Source organism: Eleutherodactylus coqui, chromosome 7, assembly GCF_035609145.1.
Source record: "Eleutherodactylus coqui strain aEleCoq1 chromosome 7, aEleCoq1.hap1, whole genome shotgun sequence".
NCBI lineage: Eukaryota > Metazoa > Chordata > Amphibia > Anura > Eleutherodactylidae > Eleutherodactylus > Eleutherodactylus coqui.
Window position 1 is genome coordinate 216,654,253 of NC_089843.1, and position 13,790 is coordinate 216,668,042.

The 13,790-nt window shown below is 46.5% G+C and overlaps 1 protein-coding gene across 1 annotated transcript in view; it reads left to right on the forward strand.

Annotated features, from left to right (window-relative positions):
- Positions 1-424: 424 nt before the first annotated feature.
- Positions 425-13,790, forward strand: part of ARHGAP24 (Rho GTPase activating protein 24) — a 534,686-nt gene continuing 521,320 nt past the window's right edge. Inside the window, exon 1 of the mRNA XM_066574360.1 lies at positions 425-703. The gene's annotated coding sequence lies outside the window, so the exon portion shown is untranslated. The remainder of the gene's footprint in view (positions 704-13,790) is intronic.

Here is a 13,790-nt window from a genome sequence, read left to right on the forward strand (position 1 = left end):
GGATTAACCGCAGTGGATTGTCCGTCCCGTGTGGACGAGGTTTCTGAGAAATCTCGTCCCCTTGGCTGGCGAATCCCAAGATTAGCGGCCGCAGGCGGATTTGCCGTGGCGAAATTCCGCACGGAATGTGTGAACCCAGCCTTAGAGAAAACTTGAAAACTATTTCTTGATTGTAACTTCTTTCACTCTCAGTTACTATTTATACAGGCAGTGTTTGTAAACAGTGTAGCAACAAAACATCCCCAGATGTAACTGCTAACATGTTGCCATTCTTCCTCTCCGGTCCCTCCTTGCAGATAGTGACAGCTCGGTATCATCCCCACAGTAGTATCGCACTGGCAGCCGGTTGCCTGTGAAATCTGAGCCCAGAGAGGGCTGTGCTGCTTCCTTATCCCAGCCTCTTGCACTGAGCAGTGTGGTGACACATTCACACACACAATCAGTCCTTGCAACTTCAGGGACAGTGCCCTGCTACACTACCCAGGTGCCTGGCACTGATCCTACACTGTAGTGGGCTCTGCATCCTTCTGCAAGGATCTCTCTGCATGGCCAGACTGCCTTTCCTGGAGAGGTCTCAGAGCAACTTCATCTCACTGACCAGACCCATTTATCTGATTGGACTCCTGCCTTGTGGATTGCTATAACACTCCATTGGATTTACTTATCATTTGCAGTTCTTGATCCTGATCTGTTGTTGGCAAGGGTAAGTGATTTTTTTTTTAAGTATTTTACTCTTTCGCCATATAGAAATGTCTTCTTTAATTATATATTGTTGACACTGAAAGTTAATTCTGCTATCCTAGGAAGGAGCAGCTGTCTTGTGGAATGTGTCTGGGTGACTGGGGACTCTGTTCTCCCACTGGGTTAGCGAAAGGTCTACAAAGGTCTGGTGTCATTTCAACTGTCATTGGGTACACTGCGTCACTTCTGACAAGGATTATGCTTTGTAAAGGTTCTTGCCTATAGGATTAAGGATCAGAATTTTAGGGTTTTTTTTCTAAGTGACATAGGCTGCATGCGTGGGATGTAAAGGATACCCTCTGCTAAGTTTGCAGCTGCCACTATAGGAGTGCTTGTATCTATAAAGAATTTAAGAAGACAACATCCTACATGATCTTCTTATGTTTCAGAAATCGTGTCAGTAGAACATATGTTTCGGGGTTTATTTTTAACAATTTTGTAATGTTCTTCCAGTATTTTTGAAGTTGGGATTGGCAGTATTGGTGACAACATGTGTAAGGTGACATTTGTAGAGTGTTGGGGATTGTTTTATTGGGTTTGGACATCTTGGTGGTTCCTTATATGAAATTAGCAATTATTGATATAACAGTGGTTATTGATAACCAAAATATCAGGTATTTGTTGACAGCTTCTGGGAATTTCAGTGGAAGCTTCTAGGAGATCTAATATAGCACTTGACTTGAAGGCTAATTTCTAGCTAGTGGTCACATTAATGACAGCAGGGTCTGAAAGGTTAAATTCAGCCTTGCAGCTATGCCAATGCAATTGCATCACTAGTTATGGTGACATCTGACACTATGACTTCAGGTTATCGGTTGTCCCCATGGTCCATACAAGCCATATAAGTTAAGTTGTACTTTAAGACATCCCCATGAGCTGCTGGCACCTAATAGAAGACATCCAAAGAGTGTAGTGAATGGAGTGTTCCAGGCCGCTGGCATGGGGTCATAGAGACCTGGTGCTTTCACAAAGTAAGTTATTTGTTGCGTTTCATTTACAAGTAGACGTTTTACTCTTGATTTAATATGCAGAACAAAGTTTAGCTCCAGACTGAAAGGCTCAAAGTTGGAAAGTCACATAGGCAGAGGTGTACAACGTTTTCTATTCTGAGGGCCACTTTCCCATACTGAACCACTTCTAAGGACTGCATGCTTATTCCCATATGAGACATTTATGATATATCCTATGTATATGCCATAATAAATTATAAGTGCAGGCACGGCTATTATTGAAATCAATGGGAGCCGTGAGTGCAGTTACAAGCGCCGGCCACTACACGAAGATCGGCGTCGAGGCTTCCGCTTTGACCTCTGTGTTATCGTGTCGCTGACAGTATGCGCCCACTTAGCTGCTCGGACGGGGTCCCAAGCGGCAATTACCAGCCCATCAACTATTGATGACCTATCCTGATGATAGAGAGTTACTTCTCTTAGTTCTCAATACAATAATAACACTGGGTAGCACAAAAGTTTCTAGTTAATAATTGGTCTTCCCTAATTGATTATGCCTCAAAAGTATTTAAAAATGCTATTAGTCCCCATAAACTTTGATTATGCGTTCAGGACAGTGATATGAGATACTAATGAGAAAATGCACAAATTTAAATATTTTTGTTCATATGTCTATAGGAAAAAAACAAGCTATAGTATTACATTATATATCTGACAGGCATGGCTTGGTAGGCAATCTGCAATGGTAAACATGGGGGCCTTTTATGGCAACTGAACAGCACCCTGTGATCTCATCTCAGGGGGGCTTTCGGGATCCCCAAACTCTGATCAAAGCATTTAAATACCGCTGTCAGAATTGGGCAGGTTTCTTAAACAGTTCCCAGCAACATGCAGGAAGACAATGCTATATGGGGGATGTAGCAAGTGCAAAATACGGATGAACAACCACTCACACACCCATAACGTATTGGAGGGGCATTGCTTAATATTATATTTGCACTCAATTTAAGCTTGCATAGGGTGGCATTGGCACAAGTACATGCAGTGCACCATGTAGGCTTACAGCACCAATAGTTTCACCTCTACTACTAAATAAACTCCAAACTTTCAAAATGTACCACACAAAGTGCTGACCCCCTGGGCTCCCCCAGCATGTCAGGGCACAACTGCTTCTGCAAATAAGTATGAAGTATTAGTTAATATTTTAGCCAAAATACTCAAAGCCCACAACCCAACGTCAAGGGTCCTTAATAGGTAGTATAATGATATGAACCATCATAATATAGCAGCCAGCCTATGGGCTGCACTCATAGTATGTTGAAAGGGTATTTCAAGCCTGAAATCCCATATTTTCGATTAGGATAAAAGAGCTGGGCCTGCCATCATGGTGTCACGCATTGTTGAGTTTGGATGCATCCGAGTTTGCATGCTATATGGACTTTTATTTCCAATTTCTGTCCCCCGATGAACCCCCTGGACTACAGCAGAGGCGAAAACACGTTGGAGCGACCTGGGAATTATTTTAATGGGACCTTTGTCCTGTATTATCAGTTTACAAAGTTCTTCGCATTCGGGAAGTATATGTGTAGGGTAGAATAGACTTACTATAGCAGGACAGCCATCGTTTAGTAGGGCCGCTCTTTTCAGGGCATTGTCTCTACTTGTAAGGTAGGGAGATATTGGGACCAGTATAGGAATATTTACTTCCTGCATGGTAATCAATGTGAAGTGATCCTCGGGAGTCCCTATTCTTTCAGCACCAAGTGATCAACAATCAAAGATATGGGATAGCAAATTTGAGATACCCTTTCAACAACCTGTGAGAATAGCCAACTAGGGTTTTGCTGCAATATTATAATGATTGCATATCATTACGCTACCCATTGAATACAGATTATTTTGGTTGCCTTCTGCTTTCGCTACATTGTGCTGCTGTTCTCTTACTGACTTCATTTTCATCCAAAAATTGGGTTTTAAGTGTAATTAATAAATTGTGCTTTATGGGGGTATATTTGATGCAGTGATTAGTAGCTCTAGGGTCCTTGTACACGGCACGATTGTTGGGCACTTACACGCTCGGCAGTCACTCCCAGCGATTATAGCTTCTTGCCCACTGAACGGACGCGCAGCTCGCTGGAGATCTCTTCTGGTCGCCCGCCTCCCTTCACAGTAGACAGGTAATCACTCATAAATCAATGACTGCCCATTTACATGGGCGATCATCATTTGATTTTCATGCCAGCCAAAACTGAACGACGAACGATAAGCAAACAAATTATCGCTTGTAGTTTAGTCGCTGAAAATAAAAATCCATATAGCATGCAAACTCGGATGCATCCAGACTCAACAATGCGTGACATCATGATGGCAGGCCCAGCTCTTTTATCCTAATTGCAAATATGGGATTTAAGTTTTGAAATACCCTTTCAACATACTATGAGTGCAGCCCATAGGCTGGCTGCTATATTATGATGGTTGCATATCATTATACTACCTATTAAGGACCCTTGACGTTGGGTTGTGAGCTTTGAGGGTTTTGGCTCTTTCCCACGGTCCGGTGAGAATCTGAAAAATAGTCATGTAAAAGGGCTCTTAGGATCTACTTCTTTCTTAGAACTTCTTTGGCTTCATCTTAAGTTGTCTGTATGTCCATCTATTGCGGAGTTTCTCTTACAGCAATTTCCTTTTTGTAGCGCTAATGTCCAAATTGCTCTCATTGCAAGCAGATATGATTGGTGTTATAGGAGATGGCAGACTCGGGGATGTTGCATTACACATGACAGTTCCTTTGTTTTCTCTTGAATACTTATCTGTAAAAAAAGACGAAAAGTGTTATACGGAGTGATAACCTTTACTGGCTAACCAGGAAAATTATATTTGCAGGCTATACACCATTCTCTTTATAAAGAGGGGCACGTGGCTCTTGTGATATGCTTATCACAGCAGCCTCTCTCTTTTAACCATTGATATAAAACAGGTAATGTCAATACTGGCTGTATTACGCAGCAGCGGGCATAGTTGGACCCGTTTCCTGCTTCATGGGTATTAACCCTCTCCAATCCACCGTCTGAAGACACTATGATTTAAGGCTGTACAGCTCGGATGTTGGAAGACGTCCGTTGGGGTTCTCTTACTGTATATTGCCAGCCTCTCTGCTGTCAGAGCCTATCCAACGTGTTACCTCCTGCAGTACTGGCTTTAGCCAGCAGATAGCACCATTGTATAATGGCAGAAAAAGAGTAAGCCCCCTAGGAGAACCAGGATATAAATTGGTTTGGAAAGGGTTAAGAATGTCGTGCAGCCTAGAGGGATGTTTGGAAACAAATCTATTTTGTAAATGAACGACCCAAAACAAATGTTACACAAACAGGGCTTTAGGCTTCCTGCACACGGACGCATTTCCCGCAGAATTTTTGCCCGTGCCCGCTGCCATAGGATCGCAATTTAACCATGTGAAAACCTGCGCGGTAAACAAATCGCAGCATGCCCTATTTCTGTGCGAGCCTTGCTGAGGCCCGCACAGAAACATCATGGCTGACGCGTCGGCTCTGCACTGCGCATGTGCGGCTGTGTGCCAGCCAGCACATCTCAGTGCAGAGAGAGAAGACACCGGACGGGTGAGTATAAGCTCAATACCGGGCACGGGTCGCATCCCGCTTCGAGAATTCTCTCAGTGGGATCCGACCCGGCCGTGTGCAGGCAGTTGCAGCTATTGAGAGGCACATGAGCATATTGGTTCCCCCAAAGAGACACAACTTGTAACCATTGTTATAGATACTGCCGAAATGGGAGCTCTTTCCTTGGGAAGTCCAATAGTCTTCGACGATTGTATGATTGAAGGTAGTCAGAACAGAGTCTTAGGGCATAAAGGTTCATTTAGACCCAACGATTCTCACTCAAAATTCGCTCAAAACTGTCTTTTGAGTGAGAATCGTTGGGTCTAAACGTGTGGCCATCGTGCAGTTTACGTTGATGAGTCTTATCAGGACCGCGCGCTCAGTTTTCAGCTGGTATCCCGCTCGGAGAACATAGCAGAAGTATGCAGAAGACAGCGCTCCAGCTGTCTTCTGTATACCCCGCTTGGAGCGCTCAGATGGATACCAGCTGAGTGCTCCGTGAGCACAACAGGAGTATGCAGAAGACAGCATTCCAGATGTCTCCTGTATACCCCGCTTGGAGCACTCAGCTGTATACCAGCTGGGTGCTCCGAGAACACAGCAGAAGTATGCAGAAGTCAGTGCTCCAGCTCTCTCTCAAACACTCAGTCACTTAGGCCTCCTTCCCACGAACGGATTTACGCTGCGTAAATTCGCGGCAAAAATCCGCTGCGTTGCACCCTGCTATTAGGTTCTATTGAACCTAATAGCACAATGCTCACGATGCGTAATTCCACCGCGGAATTACGCACCGCGATTTCTCCCGTCCTCACCCGCAGCATGCTCTATTTTCTGCGGGTGAGGACGGGCTGTACGCGCTGACGGCTTCCATTGCAGTCAATGGAAGCCGTCCGTTCACGCTATCTCCCGCTGTAACCAGCGGGAGATAGCGTGAAAAAACGCTTTCCCGCCCACCGCCGCGCGTCATATGACGCCATATGACGCGGCCGGCCGCGTCACGTGACACGGCCGGCCGCGCACGTGACACGGCCGGTGACGCGGCGGCGGTGGGCGGTGACGCGGCGGCGGTGGGCGGGGAAGCGTTTTCACGCTATCTCCCGCAGGTAAGTATAGGGGCTCTGGGGGGCGCCGTGACGGGCTTCACTGCGTAATATTACGCGGCGGAGCCCGTCACGCTCGTGGGAAGGAGGCCTTACACTCTCCTTCTTGCTCTGAAGTGGTTTGTCCTTTTTCTTGGCGCTCAGCAGAAGCACCAAGGATTCCTGGGTTGAAGGGGCCTAGGCTGGGCATAAGGAAGTCGCACGTCCTCCTCCATGCTTCCCCACACAGAACGATGTGTCCGGGGTCTGTGTGGCTCACCCACTTACTTCACTCCTCTCTTCTTTCTCCTTCCTTCTATCTCCTTACGCTTCTCACTCTTAGGCCCCGTCCAAGGGCGTTGTGGTATCCCACGGCGGAGAGCTGTCGCCGGGAGCAGGAACCGAAGACGAATCTCTGCCGGTCAGCCTATCTGACAGATAGGCTGACCACGGAGAATCGTGGCAATTCACAGCATGCTGCGAATTGCTGCCCGCGAGTGGAGAATCATAATGATTCTCCGCTCGTGGACATGGGGCCGGCGCTTTACATAGCAAGGCTATGGAAAGCTTCAGACGGCGGGATTCGCCGGCGATTTACCGCTGGCAAAATCCCGTTATTTACTCTCCTTACTCTCTATATACATATAACATCCTCACATGACCACAAAACGATACACTGAATACAATACATTTTCTAGACAGGACAGCACATACCAGACATTAACTCTTTCCGTCCTGCAACCATTCAATCCACATAAATCAAATGCATGCCACAAACAAGACACTGACACGAGACTGACATAGAACATTATGGAGGGTCCCCACTACAGATGCAAGATGTGATACAGGCAGACATGGAAGCTCTAGAACTCTGTATGGTATCCTGCGGCAAAAAGGTCCACATTTGCTGTAACTGAGCCTCTAGATCGTGCAAACTTGTAGGCCGTTGAAGTTGGCGTCCTTGATACATGTTCTATTGGTGACAAATCTGGTGACCGGGCAGCCGCAGAAGTGTGACTATGTTGTGGAGCTATCCCTGTGTGTGCAGCCGAGCATTATCCTGCTGCCTCTTGGAAGCCGCCATGGGAGGAACACATGTGGCTGCAGGAAGTCCTCAATATATCGCTATTGTGGGTGGGCAATGGGCAATAACAATGTGACAATTGATTATCAGGTTCATGTAAGTCATTTCATACATTATCTACCACCAACCAGCATGATCTGCAGATGTTTTAACCCTGCATGACTCTATGTGATTTCTTCTTTCATGTCTATTGTGCCCTAAACAAGGTAAACCAAGGGAGGGTGAGGTGGTGGCGAGGGGGGTGAGGTGGTGGCGAGGTGGTGGCGAGGGGGGTGGGGGTGATAGTTCCTGCAGAGTTCTACAAGGTTATTATGTGATCTCTCCTCCTCGCTGTAGAGTGATTCTGATAATATACTCATCATCATGATAGATAATAGCTGTTATTGACTCACTACAGCGGCTTCAATATGGTAAATCATCTAGAAGTTGCCTAAACAGCAGCTCGTATTTTGTCAAGTTTCCAGATTCTCAGAAAAGCGTAGCCGTTGCCCGACCCGGAGACGTAGAAAGGCCTCATAAATCAGGGAATATTATTGTTTGCCTTTTACTGCACCTTGTAATATTCCTTTCACAAGCATTTAAAGATCCCTCGGCAGCCTCTTGGCAGTCGTCTTCACACAGCTGCTGCAGTCTTGTGCTACTAATGTACTAAGAACACCATGGAGATCAATGCTGCATCAGAAGCAAAGTGCACTCTAAGGGCTCCTTCACATCAGCATGTGCGCCATTGTGCACGCCGCAGCGCAACGTATTTGTGCAGTAAACGAAGCAGATTTGCACGCGTAACGGCGCATGATACTGTACGTTTTGCACACGTGCGCACAACACGCCGCCGCCCTGATTTAAAAGGTTATTTAGCCTAATGAGGTCCAGATGTGTTCTGTTTTTCACAGAATCAGGGCTTATTTCATGCCGAGCCGATATACGGTGTTCTTGTCTGCAGGGGGAGGAGGATGGAAGAGCCAGGAGCAGGAACTGAGCTCACGCCCCCTGTCCGCCCCTATTTGCAATAGGAGGGGGCGAGATGGGGGCAGAGCTAAGTACTTAGCGCTTAGCTCCGCCCCATCCCTCCCCTCCCATTGCAAATAGTGGCAAGGGGCGGGAGCTCAGTTCTTGCTCCTGGCTCTTCCATCCTCCCCCCCCCTGCAGACAAGAACACCGTATATCGACTCGGCATGAAATAAGCCCTGATTCTGTGAAAAATAGAACACATCTGGACCTCATTAGGCTAAATAACCTTTTAAATCAGGGCGGCGGCGTGTTGTGCGCACGTGTGCAAAAAGTACAGTATCATGCGCCGTTACCAAGCCGATATACGGTCGTCTAAATAAGCCCTTACACAGCATATTGTGCATTTGTGCGCATATTTGCACAACTCCCATTGACTTCTATGAGGGTCTTTGCCGCGCAATACGGAGATACATAGAGGAGGACCTATATTTTTTTTTTGCGTGCGTGCAAATACGTTTATGAGAACGAATTCTTTGACATCAATGGGTTTTATTCTCTGCCTATTGTGCGGGTATATTTTAAGCGTACAAAAACGCACGCAAAAACGGTCATCTGAGGCCACCCTAAGGGCGGCCTCACACAAGCGCATTTGCGGCCACAAAATCTGCACCCGCAATGCACAGCCTATAGAACCCGTTCACTAGAATGGGTTCCTTCACACGTTTTTTTTTTTCCCGCCGTCGAGACCGTTCTCGGCAGCGCAATAAAGTACAGTAAAATGCAGTGATGCGGGCGCAAAAGCTCGTGCTCTTGCACCACGCATAGCTCATATACATTACACGATAGCGAGCGTATATGCGTTTACGCTCGTGTGAGGCCGCCCTAAGGACTCCTGCACATGGGTGTATCTGCACGCGTATTTGCGTGTGCAATATGCATAGCATAGAACCCATTGATTTCGATGGATCTCTACTCACCCTGTCAAAAAAAGGAAGACTTTTACTTGTTCATGCGCAAATATGCTCCATTGCGGCAAGAGTTCGTCTGTTAAGCCCTTAAACCAGGGCACGTTCATCTGCTGCGCCCAAATGATCTTGCTCTGTGAGGGCACAAGGTTCAGTGAATACACTGATATGCACACAAGAAAGCCCAGTTCATAGCGCATATACGTTAAACTGAGTCAGGCGCAATTGAGCATACGGCCATGTGAATGAGCCCTGATGCTACAGCTCTCCCGACCGCAGCCCCTACCAAATATACTGATATATTCCCCTAGAAGGTGTGCGCTCTATATCACTCCATACATACAGGATGTGCCGCAGAGTTGTACGGCGGTTCCATATGTGCCTCAATGCATGAGGCCAGAGGTTAACCCTTTGTAATCCAATTATGGATTCTGGGTTTCCTAGGGGGTTATCTCTTTGTGTCATTATACAATGGCGCCATCTGGTGGCTAGAGCCAGTACTGCGGTATGGGACATGTTGGAGAGGCCCCTGACAACAGAGCAGCCAGTAAGATACAGTAAGAATACCCTGCCGGACATCTTCCGACATTGGAGCTGTACAGCCATCAATCAGACGTCAGACAGTGGACTGGAAAGGGTTAAATATCCACTCTAGAATGTTCTATCCAACATGGGGAGTGACCGATCCGGTGGACCGAAGAGCTTTACATACGACTGCTGTAGTTTTAGCCCTTGTAGTTCACTAACTGGCACAAAGTATATTAGAAAAGAGAAGGTAAGCAGTTTCGATGTACTTGTCATGAAAGCCGTGATTTGCCGTCTGCAGCCAACTTTGTTTCACTGCTTTTTGCCTACAAGCAGAAATGTGCAAAAACAATGTAGATGTCAAACTGCATGAACTGTAAGCGCCGCTGGGATCGTATTCCTGTCTCTGGCAGGACTGTGAGCGGCAGCTTCTAATATCATTGGAGTATATATCGGGATTTTGCCTTATTCTTCACTGTGTAATAACTCCGCTACAGCATACCTCAGGCACGGTGGGATAGTGGGGAGTAGTGTTGGTTGTCATTGGGAGGTAGAGCCCTTGTCAAGGGGCGTTGGAGGGGAAGGACAAGGCGAACATTTGGGAGGAAGGTATCTTGTTATCGGAACATTAAAGATTATATTACCATTTGGTCATGTTATTTATGAGGGCGGGGTCATGTTATTTATGAGGGCGGTGTCATGTTATTTATGAGGGCGGGGTCATGTTATTTATGAGGGCGGGCTCATGTTATTTATGAGGGCGGGGTCATGTTATTTATGAGGGCGGGGTCATGTTATTTATGAGGGCGGGGTCATGTGCTGCAATGGGGGCGGGGAGGACAGGAATGGCGGTGCTGGACTGGTGGGACATCAGAGTGGTGAGAACATTAAACATAGACCCAACATATACAGGCAGGGAGAGTCACGATAGCAGCTTGCAGTGTGGAGGTCCACATTTCATGGTACCCTCAAGACTTGCAGGACATTTGTCCTTGTCTTGCCTCCTCCTCACCCACTCCTATTCTTTCTCTTCTTCTTCCTCTTTGTACCACCTTTCAACACCCTCCATATTGGCACGCATATGTGTATATGACCTCCTAGGCCTCCATACAGCTCTGCATATGGTAAACAACATCATGCTTTCCTACAACTCATGTGTCCAGAGGATTGCAGCCACACAGCTGAAGAGCTGTTGATGTCTCTGTAGACCCAGGCTGACACATGGATGACCCCACACAATCTGAAGCCAAGCATGGTTGTGTGTGCCAATGGGGCCAACCTACTGGCAGCCTTTCACCTTGGCAATCTGACACATGTACCTTACCTGGCTCATATGATGAGTCTCGTGGTGCAATGCCTCCTATACAATTACCCAGGTTTACAACCCCTGCTGGAAAAGGCCAGGAAACTGTGCTCACACTTGACACTCATCATTGACACCCAGTTACCCCTCACCTGGCGGAGGTGCAGCGACAGTTCAGTCTTCCACCCAACGACCTCATCTGTGATGTGCCTGCATGGTGGAATGCATATGTTGTAGAGGCTGAGCCAGCAGTAGAGAGTGACCACAGAGTACCAGAAGGTGTATGCCATTAACCGGTGCTGTCTGGAGATCGCTCACTTGATGCCTGTGAAGTAGCTGCAGATCAAAGATGTTTGTGCTGTTTTAGCCTGCTCCGCGGAAGCGACCAAAATGGTCAGTTGTGATCACTATGACCATCCTTGTTGTCTACCTGCTGGAACAGATGCTACAAGGCTTCAGGGACAATGACTTGTTGTTCTCTCAGGAAGAGGAGGAGGAAGGGATACCAACCTTCCAAATGTCTGGCTAGTCCATCATTACTCAACATTCCAGGTTCGGTGGCTTTGGGCAAGAGAGGGGGTGTCTTCTCCAACACATTTCTCCCATTGGAGAAGTATAGAGGAGAAAGAAAAAAAAAAGGAAGATAATATAGGCGTAGAGGCAGGGGAGGGGGCTAGGCAACGTTCCACCCTTCCATCACTTACCCCAGCTGTTCTAGGTGGTCGTTAGGACCAGCCCGAGGACACTCTTAGGCCTGGCTCCTTGAGTATTGTGTTCACATGGTAGAATTTCTCCTTGTAAAATTTATGAAATTGCATTCAAAACAACCACCACACCCGCTGCCTCTCTTGGCACAACTTTTTATCTAGCAGACGCTATGTGGGCCTGCTTTTGTTTTCACTGACACTCTGTGCTACAATTGAACCCTACACCTTAAAAATATAATTGAGTATAGTGGCAGCATGAGCAGAAAATCCATTTCTTGACAAAAAAGATGCAAAAAGCTTTATTAATCCATGGTCAGAATAGAAAGTAAGCAAGCTACGTTTCGCCATATTAGGCCTTTTTCAAGCTAGAAACCCAACACCACTGTAAAATATTTTAACCAATTTTTTGGGGAGGAGCGTAGTGTTCCCCATGTGTGTGTCTATGTTACCATGCAATTTGTGAGGCTTTGGCTGCATTGGGGACCCTCTGGATGGCAAATTAGGGAATCAAATCTTTTCTTTTATTGACTTTATTGGGAGTTGGCATCAGCCGTCCGGGTTCACAATGTTTCTAGTGAAATTAACCCAATATCGACATGAATGAATTATTCCAGTAATCTCTCATCACTAAATCTCAACACAGACTTAAAGGGGTTGTCCCGCGCCGAAACGTTTTTTTTTTTTTTTCAATGGCCCCCCCGTTCGGCGCGAGACAAACCCGATGCAGGGGTAAAAAAAAAAACGTCCAGTACTTACCCGAATCCCCACGCTCCCGCGACTTCTTACTTACCTTAGTAAGATGGCCGCCGGGATCTTCACCCACGATGCACCGCGGGTCTTCTCCCATGGTGCACCGTGGGCTCTGTGCGCTCCATTGCCGATTCCAGCCTCCTGATTGGCTGGAATCGGCACACGTGACGGGGCAGAGCTCCAAGGAGCAGCTCTCCGGCACGAGCGGCCCCATTCGGAAGGGAGAAGACCGGACTGGCAAGCGCGTCTAATCGGGCGATTAGACGCTGAAATTAGACGGCACCATGGAGACGGGGACGCTAGCAACGGAACAGGTAAGTGAATAACTTCTGTATGGCTCATAATTAATGCACAATGTACATTACAAAGTGCATTAATGTGGCCATACAGAAGTGTATAACCCCACTTGCTTTCGCGGGACAACCCCTTTAAATAATTCAAAAGGTTTTATTGCTGAGTCGGCTCCCTGAAAAATCTGGTGCAGAGATAACACGCAGGCCTGGTGACCCCTTAAGACCAATTTAGAGGCCATAAAACTTTCATATCCTTATCAGTGGACTAATTAAGTGCTCCTCCTGTTGTGTAGTTGTTTTAAGTGCAAATTAATCATACCATATCATGTCTGCACCCTTTTACAGTATCTATATGTGTATAAATGCTTCTTCAGACATATCTATTATAAACCTGATGAAGAGGCCCAGAGCCTCCAAAGCTTGCTGCAACATCATCTCTTTTTGTTGGGCATTAAACAGTATCATCTACAAGATTACTTTGTTTCTCCTACTGCGAACAATCACATTTCAGCCAAATTTGAGAATATCATTCCTCTCCATCAGCTGTACATACAGTCCAAGGTGACTTGTCCGAGCCATTGGGCTTGAACTTGATCATATACGCCTTCCCTGCCTGTTCTCAGCAAAAAAAGAGCTTCTCCAGTTTCTATTGCCAGGAGAGAGTAAAATGATAACGATTTATTAATGAGAACAGATAGAAAGCCAAACCTGCTTCACTGCACCTGTCTGGATTGTTTTCAGCTCTAGGCTCGGGATGCTGTGAATATCATTTCCATTCAAAAGGAGAGTTTTACACAGCAAAGAAAAGGTGTACTTGCCCTCAAG